Genomic DNA, 14967 nt, shown 5'->3' with positions numbered 1-14967 from the left:
ACTAAGCCATGACAGCTGAGGAGAAACAGACACTATTAGCATAACATATACTTAGAAATGGTAGAGTAACCATTACTAAGCAGGTCTACAGTCAGCTTAGAATTCTCAGAAATGGCCAATCACAAAAATGTGTGGGAAATGCAGCATATTTAAGCCCCATCGGCGGGAATACTCGCCATAACTGATTGTGGTACCCATTTGCAGTCAGGACGGTAGGTATTGGAGAGGGCAATCACTTTAGAGCGCAAAGGCGGGGCATTGAGGAGTCCAAATATATGGTTTGGCTCCTAGTCCACCAACATGAAGGCCAACTCATTTAGGGCCAGGTTCAATGGGGAGCGTACAAGGCAGAGGCATGGAACCAGTTGGCACATGATCTTACCAGTGACACAGGCATTCCTAGGACTGGTGAGCAGGTCCATCACCACCATGCGGACCTGAAGCGATGAAAGGAGGACCAACTGAACCGATGGATCCAGGAAGTCCGTCAGATGCCCAATGCCCCACTACTAAGTATCCATATAATTAAGTATATAAGAAATGCAACCCTAGCCTATAGTATGGATAGGTATGTTCCAATATCCCTTCATTTATATTACAGCTGCAGGTGTTCGTTCCACGAATCAGCAAGCCTATGCTGATAGGCTGGTAAGGCTGCCCCACCAGGCAGGTTAGTAATTATTCAGCTGGTATTATTATAGAATATAAGTGAGACAGCCTGTAAAAGAGTTCAGTGTTGTAACCCAGTAATAAAGGTCAAATAAGCCTAGAATAAAGCTTCTGCTAGTATTCTCAGATCCGATAAGTGATGCAGCCTGAAAAAGAGTATTGTAATCCATTAATAAAGAGTAAACAGGTCTCAAATAGAGTTTTGACCTGTACTGTAATATCAGATAACTGCTTCAGCCTGAAAATGAGTGTTCTAATCCATCAATAAAGGACAGACAAGTCATGAATACATCCTTGCATATACTGACATATGAAATAAGTGTGTCAGCTGGAAAGGATTGTTGTAACCCAGTTATAAATGTTAATAAAGCCTGGAATTAAGTATCATCCTGAGATGTAAATATAAAATAAGTGAGAGAGTATGAGAAAGAGTTTGAAGCTATCAATAAAGGTGTAAGAAGTCTGGAATAAAGGTATACTGCATGCACTACATAATGAAATGAATGAGACAGCCACAACCAAAGAGTGAAATGTTTTTAATAAAGTACAATACCTGGACTGTGTCCATCCCACATTTTGGATATGTTGTTGTACCCTTGCATTGTGGAGATAGCATAGTTGTATGAAATGCTGAACATCCACAGTTGTCTAGGCCCATATAAACTGGCTGATGGGAATGCCAGTATCTCAGAAGAATATTTATAGTCCTCAACTGTTTCATTTTTAGTATGTACATGTTAATCCGGTACATGAGCAGCTTGTGCTTGTGATCCCACCAATGTCAGTGTGTTGCTAGAACTGTATGTAACTGTTCAAATGTAGCAGGATACTTTACCTGAACACAGTCAGATATGAACATATATGAATACAAATGGAATGTATATTAATGTAGCAGTAACATCTCCATCACTAACATTTCTAAGGTTACATACAGAGAACTGTACTAATACATGTAGGGGATATATATCTGCATCAAGTAGGAATGTACAGTATACGTATAGGTATTTTAAGTTGTTAATGTAATATTTTACCCCCCTATGTTATGTTCACAAATGATGCCATTCCACACTAAACTGGGTATGTGTATTCACAATTAATTCCTATGGACATTTGTCCTGTTGGTTTATACATATCTGCATGTACGTTGATGCATGTGCCCTGTTCACATATCCAAACCTGATGGCCTGTTGCCACCAATCAACCCTGCATGCTGTTGGAATGTCCACTGTTGTTCTAAATATGCATGTGTTATGCTTGCTGTTCAACGTTTGGAATTCATGTGTGTTTGGTTAATGGGAATACTAATGCATACTGTTACAACTAATTTGGAATGGTGTTTTTTGTTACTAAACCAAAATGCCATTAAATACTGCTAAACATAGGACAACTGGGAAGGTGGGTCCCAGTGGACCCACCTCTCCCACCTCATCTGGCAATTGCACCTGGCACCAGTGCCCAGTCCGGGACCTCCTCCTCTGGTGGCCCTGTGCCACCTTTGGGTGGAAGCGCTGCAGGGGATGGGGCTCATCCCCCCTCTGCAAGCATGGCTGGAGGAGAGCCTCCACTCACCCTCCAAAGGGTCTGGGCTGTGGTGCGTAGTGAGATCAGGCGTTCTGTGACTGATCCCCTATGCCAGCTTGAGGAGAGAGTGGCGCAGCTCATGGGTGTGCCTGCCCCACCTATCCAGCCCCCAGCACAGCCTCGGCGTGGGCTGTGAAGGTGCAGTGGTAACTGCCCATGGGTGGGGATCTCAGTTCCACTGTTGCCATCTGTGGGCTCATGGGCTTGTGATATCCAAACACCCATCCCTGTCAATTGTGTTTACCCAGCACATGTGTCATACTCCACCCCTGTGTGTATCTAGTTTGTCTTGTCTGTTAAACTCCCCAACCCACCTCCCTCAATATTCCTACTTCCTTTACCTCACATTCCACTCTTACCTGAAAAAAAAAGGGCAATCTGTACCCGCAAAAAAATTACGCCCCATACATAGCTGCCCATTTCGCACACATGTCTGCTGGACATGTAAACTGATAATTACAATTGGCTGTACAACATACTATGTTGTCCTCACCCCTCTCTCAGGGGTGGAAGGTTTTAAATTTCACTCTAAATTTCAAACATATGCACAGCTGTTGCTGGTAAAGAATTGGGCAGCTATGGGCCTTCTCCACATCCTTCCTGCACATCCCGAGCTTGTTTTCCTACTGTCCTACCCTCTTTGTGCCCCCTTTTTCACCACTTTCCTATTTTCCCATTTTCTTTTCTTTAAAAGAAATTAGCGTGGGTGTTAGCAGGAGTAAGCACTTTTAAGCAGTAGTCAGTGGGTGTGCGCTTGTGTGCGCTTAGCTAAGCGTAGATAACCATAGCTAAGCATCGCGCAAACTCATGCAAACCCACTTACAACTGCTTAAAAGTGCCTTAGTCACTCTGTATGACAAGGCCTGTAGTCTGCTCATCAGCAAAATAAAATACCCCTGTCAGTCTCGAACCCCAGACACAGTAAACTGCATGAATTACCACTGAGCCACAGCAGATATACAATAGTTTGGTGCTGTAATAAATATATCATGCATTACTATGAAGGAATGTAAAGGGAAAATAGGAATGCCAGAGCATTGTATTGCAAGAAAGAAATGTAACATGCATTAAAAGGAGTGAATGTAAAGGGAAAATACGAAAGCCAGAGCAATACATTTCAAGACAGAAATATACCATGCATTAAAAGGAGTGAATGTAAAGGGAAAATATGAAAGCCAGTGCAATACATTTCAAGACAGAAATATGACATGCATTAAAAGGAGTGAATGTAAAGGGAAAATACGAAAGCCAGAGCAATACATTTCAAGACAGAAATATAACAGGCATTACAAGGAGTGAATGTAAAGGGGCTATAGGAAATCCAGAGCAATACATTGGAATAACCACTGTTGTATCCTAGTTAATTTCCTAATTCCAAAAAAAGTACATACTCCCATGTATCCAGTGTTAGCATTAGGAGGTGTGAGTAAACTGTCACACTGAGAAGAGTGTATTGGAAGAAGCAACAGTCAGGTTTCAGTACAACATGCATTTCACTGGCTACAACCTAGCTTTAGATATGAGACATATACCAACCTTCTGACTCACACAACAGTGTTCACAGCAAGCAGGCATGGTCCCCACCTTGCAAAACTGAAAGGCCTATGCTTACCTAACCTATCATTTTAAAGCAGTGTCCTGAAATCACAGTGAGAACTGCAATTAGCACACAGCAGGCTGCATGCAATTAATAAATGGTGGGCACCAATTGGTGCAGAGCCATCACATGCACATGTGCAGATACCTACAAAAGCAGCCTGTACTTGCTGTCCACACATGCTATAATATCATTGCAGCATATGGAGAGAGAGCGAGCAAGCAAGCGAGAGAGAGAGAGACAGACAGACAAACAAACACACACAAACAAACAAACGAACAAACAGAGGTGTTTGGAGACACCAAAAAAAAATATCTAAAAAGAAAAATAAACTCCAACAGGTACAACAGACAGAGGTAAGAAATACAAAGGTAAGGTATGTAACAGATATGTATTTAGTGGGATGCGAATGATGTGTCTGAAGGGTAATGTACATACAGTGAACCCTCCATATGTGTGCGCAGTCCATATCTATATGTAAATGCAGATGTGCATAGGGCAAGGGTCATACTGCAACTGTTAGTGAAGGCTAGACATATATATGTAGTTGAAGGTTGCTATGTGCACATATCTATGTAGGTTGTAGTGTGTGGCATTGAAAACAGCAAGCAGTGCAGGTATATGTCATGTGGTGGTTAAATGCAGTGGGACTGAGACAGTGAGGCCTGCTACAGCTATACGGCCTGAGGATAGCAAAATGCATTCCGCACAAAACTGTGCAATATTGTTACAAAATTGTATGTCTCACAACTGTTTAATGATTGATATTCCCAACATGAAATTATATGTGCCTATATGTGCATGTATATGTACAGCAATGGATGTTTACAAGTATGTGTATATATACCTGTATATATATATATATATATATATATATATATATATATATATATATATATATATATATATACATATATATAGACAGTGAGATATATACGTATATATATATATATATATATAGATATATATATATATATGTGTGTGTGTGTGTGTGTGTGTGTGTGTAGAGAGAGAGAGAGAGATAGATATATATAGATATATACATATATACAGATATATAGATATGTACATATACAGATATGTAGATATACAGATATATAGATATATGTAGATATATACATATATAAATATATGTAGAGATATATAGATATATACAGATATATATGGATATATCCGGATATATATAGGTATGTATGTATATATATATATATATATATATATATATATATATAGAGAGAGAGAGAGAGAGATGAGATAGATATGTATATATATAATATATATATATATATATATATATACATATATATATATATATATATATATATATATATATATATATATATAATATATGTATATATATATATATATATATATATATATATATATATATATATATATATATAGATATATATATATATATATATATATATATATATATATATATATATATATATATATATATATATATATATATATATATATATATATATATATATATCGAGAGAGAGGGGGAGACACGGGGTCAGACGTACTGCAACAGGTGCCTGGTGACCAACGCATTGACTGAACACCAGTGTTGATACTGCAGTACCATACCCCATTCCAAAACACTTTATACACTAACTACCAGATAGGTGGTTGCCTGCCCAACACTGAAGGTGTCAGAAGGGAACATGGGACACGGTGTACAGTAGTCACCCTTCTGATAATCACAGTTCCACACTAGTCTTGTAATCCCTCTACATGGTACGTGTCATCACAAAAGGTGTGCCATCTAGGGAAATATAGGTCAGTGTACCCCCTACTCCTCACAATGCCCCATGTGATATGTACCTCGCATGACAACCACAGCAAGTGGAAAGGCCACAGACATACCTAACAAAGAGTGACACTGCCCTAAACACATGCCCTATGCAGACTGACTCACAAAACCATAGCTAGGGTGCATTGCATATGTCATACAAAGAGGTCACCACTGCCGGACATACAGAGGTATGTCACATCCATAGCAGTCAGCCAACCACCATGACAACACCTCACAATCCCTCTGGGCTACATGACCTAGGGACCTAATCCTTGTCAATGCACTAAACAGCACATGCTGGAGGTACAGATTCCTATACACACATATGCCATACTCTGGACTAAACTACCCAGCATTAATAAACATGGCTCCTCATTAGTAGATGTCATACATACCCCTGATGAATGTTATGGAGATAGGTAATATTCCCTGGGAGTCACCTCTGTGTATCCGTTTGACAGGAGCAAGTGTAATCACATTACATGTGTGTCAAATGGCAGGGTAGCATATGGCTAGGCTGCTGTAGGCCCCGGGCCAATAGTGTAGTAGCTACCTATGACACAATGAGCACACACACATGTACTCAGTGCAATACCAGCTATGTGAGGTGGAATAAGTGTGATACTGACTGTGTGCAAGGTCTATAAAGGTGTGATAGCTTAGCATGAGGTTGTGTCTGTCATGGTAGTTTGTGTCCTAGGTGTGAGGGCAGAGAAAGATGTGTCAGTTATTGGGATGCAGACATAGTAGGATGGCATATGTTGTGACATAGTACCTTGTGTACGACTGTGGTGTCCCATTGTAGGCTGTAGCAATACATGTATGCTCAGTAAGTGGTACTGCTGGTGAATCCATGTCACATATGAACTGTTGTACTACCTGAAGCTGTAGGCCTAAACACCACAGTATGCTGTATGTTCACATTCCCTGGTATCACTGTCTTGTGTGTTTCCTGTAGTCTGCACAGATCACATTCCTCAGGCATAGGTATCTGTAAGTAGGGGCACACAGTACTATAAGGTACACAGGTAATGCTCATCTGTTTTGGCATACATTTGTGTGTTGTATGTATGTCTAATGTGTGTGTAATGATGCTTGTACCATGGCCGCAATCACATGTGTGTTGCAGGGTATGTGTGTGTGTACCTAGCAACATGTATACTCTGTTACAGCAGTATGCCAGCTATATTAACCACCGTGCACATATGTTAGGTAGGGGTATGGCATCAAAGACTAGGGTGGTTTACTGTTAATACTGTAAATGTACATTACATTAATTGCATTGGATGACAATATTCATCATGCATTAGCTTGATATATACCCCCAGTGTGAGGTTGTGCATTGTATCCAATACAGTGTGTCGAGTACTGGTGTATACTGGTTTGTTGTATGGAGTGCTGCAGCCACTGTTAGGCAGTTGTGGGTTGAGCACTGATATGTGGTATTGAATGTGTGTATCCTCTGATAGACAGACAGATGCTATATCTGGCAGTTAAGTGATATGTGTACTTCATAATGTTAAGTGTGCCGCATGACTTGCTCAAACATAGTGTTTAATTGTGTTCCAGAGTTATGGCTCATCGCTGCAATCCTGTGTATACAGCTGCAGAGGAGGAGGTCATACATGCCAGCCTGTATCAGAACTATGCACAGCTTTTTTCCAGGGCCAGCCAGCACCAGCATGAGCGCACTGCTCTGTGGCAAGATCTTGTTCACTGGGTAAATGACATAGGCATGCATAACCGGACATATGAGCAGGTATGTCATCACTGCAGTGATTTAATCAGACATGTCCGGCAGCTTGCATCTGATATCCATAGGCAGCAGCTTGCCACAGGTGGTGGGATGCCCATACATCCCCCCCTCACCAGAGTGGAGGAGCTACTCCTAAGTGTGGTGGCTCCTGGCCTAAAGCAGCAGCAACATCATGCATGTGTCATCATGGAGATCGGAGCTACCAAGCAGGACAACATGGAGCGTGCAGGTAATATGCCCTAGCTGTAGACTACTGTTACCTGTATTGTTAGAATATGCTTATGTGAGATGTGTAGTGTGTGTTTAGCAGTTGTGCTGCCTCTCTTGTGCAATACTGATATTTGGAATAGTATCTCCACACCTGTGACTGTTGACTGTTGTTCCACTGTAGATTACCGCACTCACTCACAGCACCAATGCCACAGTTGTGGCCACTGATAAACTGTGTCATATTCTTGTAGGTCCCTCTGGTGTGACAGCAGGGCAGACGGTACATACTGGTGAGTGTGTTAACATTTTAGTATTGGTAATTAAATGTGCATGTCATAGGTGAGGTGTAGGCCATGTACACGTAACACACCTACGCATAATGCATGCTGTCCATGTTTGCTGTGAGACATTAATCATCTCATTAAAGTCAGTAGCTGCCTCAAGCACATACACTGCACCTTAGATATGCATATTTGCTACAGCTGTACACAACAGAACACGTTTATCATATGCAGTACACGAAAACATGCTACATTTCCCATCACACCCGCTGTAAGGTCACACGTCAGTATCCCACATGTCTTGCACACACACATGCTGTACCTCTGGGGTAGAGTCCTATCATGGGAGTGTGAAACAATCTGCAACACATAACACAGCCAAGTTAGGCAATGCTCCATATTGGTCACCTCACACACCCATGTACAAGGTGTCTGTGTAATTGTGAACATAGCCACGGCATTGCAGTTCAGGTACAGCATGCTAGGTGGTGGTCTAGCACACATTATTAGCTGTGAGTGACCACAGGATGCATATTGATGATGGCACAGGGTACTACATCCCATCCAGTTACTGTGACCACAGTACTACTCATAGCAGTCATTGCTTTGCACCTCAATGTTGTGCCTGTGCAGACATATGCACCTATACACAATATGCATAGCATGTTGTGTGTGTGCTTACATATGCCAGTATACACAATATGCACAGCAGTCGCCATCCAAACAAAGTGTCACATATATGTCCTGGAATGCTAGTGGGTGTATAGGTCACTTGACACACATTGGGTATATGTGGTGTTTAATGTTGCAGTCGTGTAGCATGACATGCCATGTGTGGCACCGACATATCTGTAATATGTCCCACACTCACCATAACCACAGTACACTGGCCATTTAGAGCATTGGGATACCTTCATATCAATATGCAGCAATTGTCCCGTGTGTGTACATAGCATGCATGTGCTACACCTGTGCCCACTATTATCTGCTTTGGACACAGACACTGTACTCAGACATTGATATCTATGTATCACACAGATAACACATGCAGCTATGGCATGTATACGTGTGAATGATGGCGCACAGGGCATTGCAGAGCTGATAATATCTGCACAGCAATGTTGTGTCCATGTACAACTTGTGTTCCAGGGTGTAGCCAATCACTGAACAATGACACAGTTGCAACAAAGCCATGTATACTGCCATTACATTGGGGCATCTACACTTGCACTGTATGGTCTTGTGCAACACATATTCTGCATGCTGACATGTGTGTGGTGACTGTTTACCTTGTTATACTGACACTCACCTTCACCCACTATAGAGTATGTGTTGCATTGCTGGTGTGTGTATGTGTGTGTATGTGCTGTAGTGAGGAGTGTATTACTGTTGATGTGTGCATGTGTGCATGTGCACGTGAGCATGTGTGCATGTGTGCATGTGCGCATGTGTGCATGTGTGCATGTGCGCATGTGTGCATGTGTGCAAGTTTTCATGTGTAGACCATAAAGTCTGTTTCCTGTCGTCTTCTCCCAGGTGCTGAGTTAGGGCTGGCCGAATGCAGCAGGGAACCTGAAGCCACTGCCACGAATAGTGCTGATGATGAGACATGTATTTTGACACAGGGAGGTTTGACAGGGTCTGTTGTTGGTCCACCAATTGACAGTACACAGCGTTCAACCCCATCTATGTGCACACTCATACTGCCAATACATCCCTCACCACCAAGGGCCATAGACAAGGGACAGCATACAGTTGGCATTGACCAGGAGAGTGTGGTACCCATGGCACTTGCATCCCCTCACAGCAGCCATAGCCGTATTCTTGGAATGGTACCACATAGGCGGAGGTCCAGGGGTTCTCAGGGGAGCACCGCTGGTCATATTGCCCCTGGCAGGCGTGCCCTCAATGGTCTTACGACGTCCAGTATGTTCCAGGCTGTAATGCAGGCTCAGGCACGTATGGAATGGTACAACAGGCAGGGACTTAAAGCGCAGAGGGCACATTACACCGCTATCAATGACAGCATCCGTGACCTTGCCGGTGCCATCCGGACGTACACTGAGGTCATTGATAGACGTTAGGGGGAGACATTAGATGCCCTCCACAATATGTCATCCATGAGCCGGGACCGTACGTGACAGTTGCAATGTCAACGCGGATGCATGCCAGCAACAGCAACAGCTGGCAGAGGTCGTGGACGGCCCCTGGTTCACAGCTGCTCCCGTAGTGGCAGTACCAACCCCAGCAATGCTGGGGCTGGCCTGTCCATTGACCACCCCAGTGGACCACGTGCATGTGGCTCTGGCCATTCCCAGCATGGGTCAAGTTGTCCCACCTCTGCCTCTGAGGACAGTACCCAGTCAGGGTTGCTACCCTATACTGTCCGTAGCACCCCTGCCAGGCACAGGTACTGTGTCCATGGCCAGAGACAGTAATCTGTACGGTCTAGCAGGTACAGTCTGTGGGTGTCCCACAAACTACTGTATATGGCAGCCACATGGTGGAGCTGTGTGCATGCAGACACACACACATTAACCAAACAACTAGGGCTCACACATACATACACACATTACATCAAAATTGGCCCATGCTGTACTGTTGTCCCTCACACACAAACACACACACACACACACACACACACACACACACACACACACACACACACAGAAATGTCGATTGGATGGGTCAATGTCAGGCTCTGGCAAACAACAAAATGCCCTGTGCATATGATGATACCTGTGTCACCTCCTGTCATCTGTAACATTGATGGAGGAACAGGCTAACATGGTACTGATGCACAGGGTGACACTATAGCAGTGTAGCAATATTAGCAAGTTGTCAACAGGAAAGTGTAATGACATCCTTGTAGGTATATCTCAGCAGACATTATTCAGCAAAGCTCTAATTTTTAAAGTAGCATTGTTTACACCACTGTTAGGTCTGACTATGTATTGTCCACCCATGTGCCACTTGGCTGACGTGTAATGTGTTGCCAGCATGTGTTAGTGAGTGGACAGTATGTGTGTGATGTGTGCAGTACAGATTAGCAAGTGTACATCTGTGAACATGGTGGGTGCGCACTGTCTGTATGTACGTGCATAGTGGGCACATGGGACATGTGGCATACCCTGTTGTACACATAGTGAACATGTCACAGTATATTTCAATGGCCAGTAAGCATTCTACTACAGTTATGTACTAACATGGGTAGACGTGTGTATGACATGGGTAGACACCATGCTGTGGGTGATACTGTTAGTATCTGTCAATGATTTGCGGTCTAATAGTATACATAACCTCAACAGCATGACTATAAGCAAGCATTGGATGTTGTCCTGACAAATGACACACAGTCGTAGGGAACTCAGTAAAAGTTGTATCCTTCTGGTGCTACACTATAACACTAACCAGTGGTAATTACCACCACCCATTCCTGTGTCCACACCTGTTTGGCATATAGCCCCCTTAGGAACATGCAAACACACTAGGGATGTGTCCATCCACATCTGGTAATGCATGCAGTGGCCTACAATCCATTCCCTGGATGGGACACATATCCTACACAAGGGTATCATACAGACAGATGCCTGTCATGTGATACATGCTGTATAAAAGTAAGCCGACTATGGCATAGTCATCCACATGTACTATACTTACTATCCCGTCAGTACCACATAGGTGGTAGCCCTCAACATGTATGTTGGGTACCAATGTGTACATACAGCCTCATGTTATGTCATGTTTCCCTTGATATCCACATATCCATAGGTATTGTGGAGTACCAAGGTGTGTCACATTAGACATTGGAGGCCTGGATGCATATACACAAGACGGTTGTACACCTATAAAGACTGTCTATTATTGGCAGTCGTGGTTGTGTATGAACATGCCTGATATATACCCCAGGCATATACCCTCACTCACACTACTGTAAAGTAACTGTCATGGGTGTGTGTGGCACAGATGACCTTGGCCACAGATCACAATAGTGGATGGGCCTGTCACATACATACATATGTGACCTACGATCTGAGAAGCTGCAGCACAACCTGTCAATGGCAACAAATGTATTCATGTAGTATGCAGGCTTCACACCTATGTACTGATTAAGGGAACATGTACACATATATATTTGCAACGCATATACCTGATGTGTGCAATGCACTTACTGTTGTAATCATAATATGCCATAGCATAGTAAAAGCAAGACCCACACTGCAATGACCAAGAGTGACACACACACAATCAGCGTTTGCAGGATTGCAACGCCTACCTAACTATGTTATGATACTAGAGAGAGAGAGACGCATTAGCACAGCCCGCTATTTGCTTTACTTGGTGGTTTCCCTTCTCCGTCTGTATTTCTAGGGTGGTGACATCATCAGTCTATTCAAAGAGGAATGTACATCTGTGGTGTGTTTTCCCAGTCTTCAAAAAGGCCACTCCTTTCAAAGAAAATTGCATACACATACACACAACCTCCACACACAATCAGCACTTGCAGGATTCAAACCCCTATCTTACTATGTTATGATACTAGAGAAAGACGCATTTGCACAGCATGCTATTTGCTTTACTGGGTGGCTTCTCTTCTCTGTCTGTATTTCTAGAGTGGTGACATCATCAGTCTTTCCAAAGGGGAATGTACATCTGTGGTGTGTTTTCCCAGTCTTCAAAAAGGCCACTCCTTTCAAAGAGAATTGCACACACACAGTCAGCGTTTGCAGGATTCAAACCCCTATTTTACTATGTTATGATACTAGAAAGAAACGCATTAGCGCAGTGCGCTATTTGTTTTATTGGATGGTTTCTGTTCTCCATCTGTATTTCTAGGGTGGTGACATCATCAGACTGGACATGGTAATGTGTGTACACTTTGTTTTATGCCATTCCAGGAATGATCCATGTGGGTTGTCAGGTGTCAACAGCTGGAACAGGAACTCATAATCCTTACCTTGTGTGATCTATCTGTGGACACATCGACATTCCTTCATATGTCAGCACATATTTATGCACAGCTTGTTGGTTTTTTGGGAACTACATGTGTCTGGGATGTTGATAAACGGCTATTTCAAAGTGCATGTGAGACATGTGTGGCTGTGTTCAGTGATGTATGTCCTGTGTGGCTGTCTTGCAAACAGTCTAGCATGTTTGGGAACCATGATCCGCACATGAACATACCACGATTAGTAGGGTTGTATGTATGTCAGCTTCCAATAGCTCTGTTTATGACTTCAACCATGATGGACTCCATGGCTTACAGATCATACTTCATAGGCATACTGGACTGTACATCCCATGGTATGTTGTGCACCAACACTTGTGTGGAGTGCCATATGTTGCTGTAACACATTCAATGGTTCCACATCCTGTGTAGGTTGGGAGGTTCAGCTGACTGTTCAGGTGCAGGATCTGTTTGTTCTGTAGTTTATGCATGACACATATTGGGAATCAATGTAGTCCACTTGATGCCATGCTTTTAGCATTGGGGGTAGCTGTTCATCCATTCTACATGTGATATCTCCTGGTATGATGATATGGACTATCGTTGGTGGGAGGTGGGTATGTATATATGGGCCTGTCTGTCAGGATGTCGGCATTGTCAGTCAGGTACAGTTGGCCCTGACTCATGACATTTATGTGTGTACATTGCTATATATGACATAGCTGTCGGTGGTGTCATGATTCAGTCTGGACTCCTTCTCAGCTACTCTTTACAGAACACCAACAAACATGAGCACTAATCCCTGTTATACTCCTTTACACACTGAACACCCTACTGATCCTTTGTCATCTGGCTACAGAGTATGTCATGATGCTATCCCAGCATGTCCAGGGGTCGGCTTTGTGTGCACTCTCCAGTCCAGCTGGTGAATATTGTGATGTAGACACAATGTCACATCTGCCTCATGTACACAGACAAGACTCTCCTCCTCACAACAAACCCAGATATATGTGTGAGATGCACCTATAGAGACATACAGGGTGCTGAACTCTCTCGACCCATGACTGGCATAGTCTATCAGGTGGTGAAGATAACCACACACACCACATATCAGTCTCACATATCCTCTGGTGACAGCATTCAAACCACATTATCACACATACACATACTCGGATGCTGTAAATGAACTCTGCCTAAGTAGCAGAGAACTCCACAGCAGGCACACACACAACTGCTATCCCACTACAATTCCCACATCTCACATAGTTCACAATGTCAGTGTGCCACACAGCAACTTGTCTTCAGGCTACACAACAAACATAATACACTTGTGATAGGTGACACTTATTGTCAGACACACTGATGTACCACTCACCACCCCATACAAGGGAATAGTCCCTTTGTGCTGTCTGTTGTGTGCCAGGATCTGCCACATAACACATGCAGTCAGGTCACTACAAAACAAGTACAGGACTGGCACCATCATTGTCCATGCTAGTGTGTAAAACCTCAGATGTTACTCCCTGGACCACATGACATGGTACATGGAGGAACAGTGTCATCATGTAGCCCAGGCCAGTATGACCCTGACCTTGTCTAGCATCTTACACCCACCAAGTATGATGTCACAGTATACAGACAAACATATCACATTTAACACTTGGCGAACAGATTGGTGTCATTCATAGGGGATACAGTGTCTGTCAACCTGTGGTAACATGCTCAACATGCCAAGTAGCTTCACTATGGACAGCTTGCACCTGTCACCCTTGGACCTTTGAATGCTGGCTAAGGCTCTTGCTACCACCATAGTTCATTTGTTGAGCAGGGCTCAAAAGACAAACCCACCTACATAGACATTACAGGTTAAATAACACTAAGGGTAATGCTGCTCAACACCAGATGTATTACCCTCATATTGTGGCCACTCAGGACTCCCCTCACTATGGGGTATAGCAATATATGTGCACTAACAGACGCCTAGTTCAGGGTCACATATGCACACCAGCACTACCAGGCTATGTTTCATACCATGCTTCCTGACCATAGGACTTGGAACGGACAACACAACTAGGGGGTGTATCCCTATACATCACAGATACACACACCTCCGAGTTAGTG

Source organism: Protopterus annectens, chromosome 5.part0, assembly GCF_019279795.1.
Source record: "Protopterus annectens isolate FY-2018-M chromosome 5.part0, PAN1.0, whole genome shotgun sequence".
Taxonomy (NCBI): Eukaryota; Metazoa; Chordata; order Ceratodontiformes; family Protopteridae; genus Protopterus; species Protopterus annectens.
Note: the sequence above shows the minus strand (reverse complement) of the source record.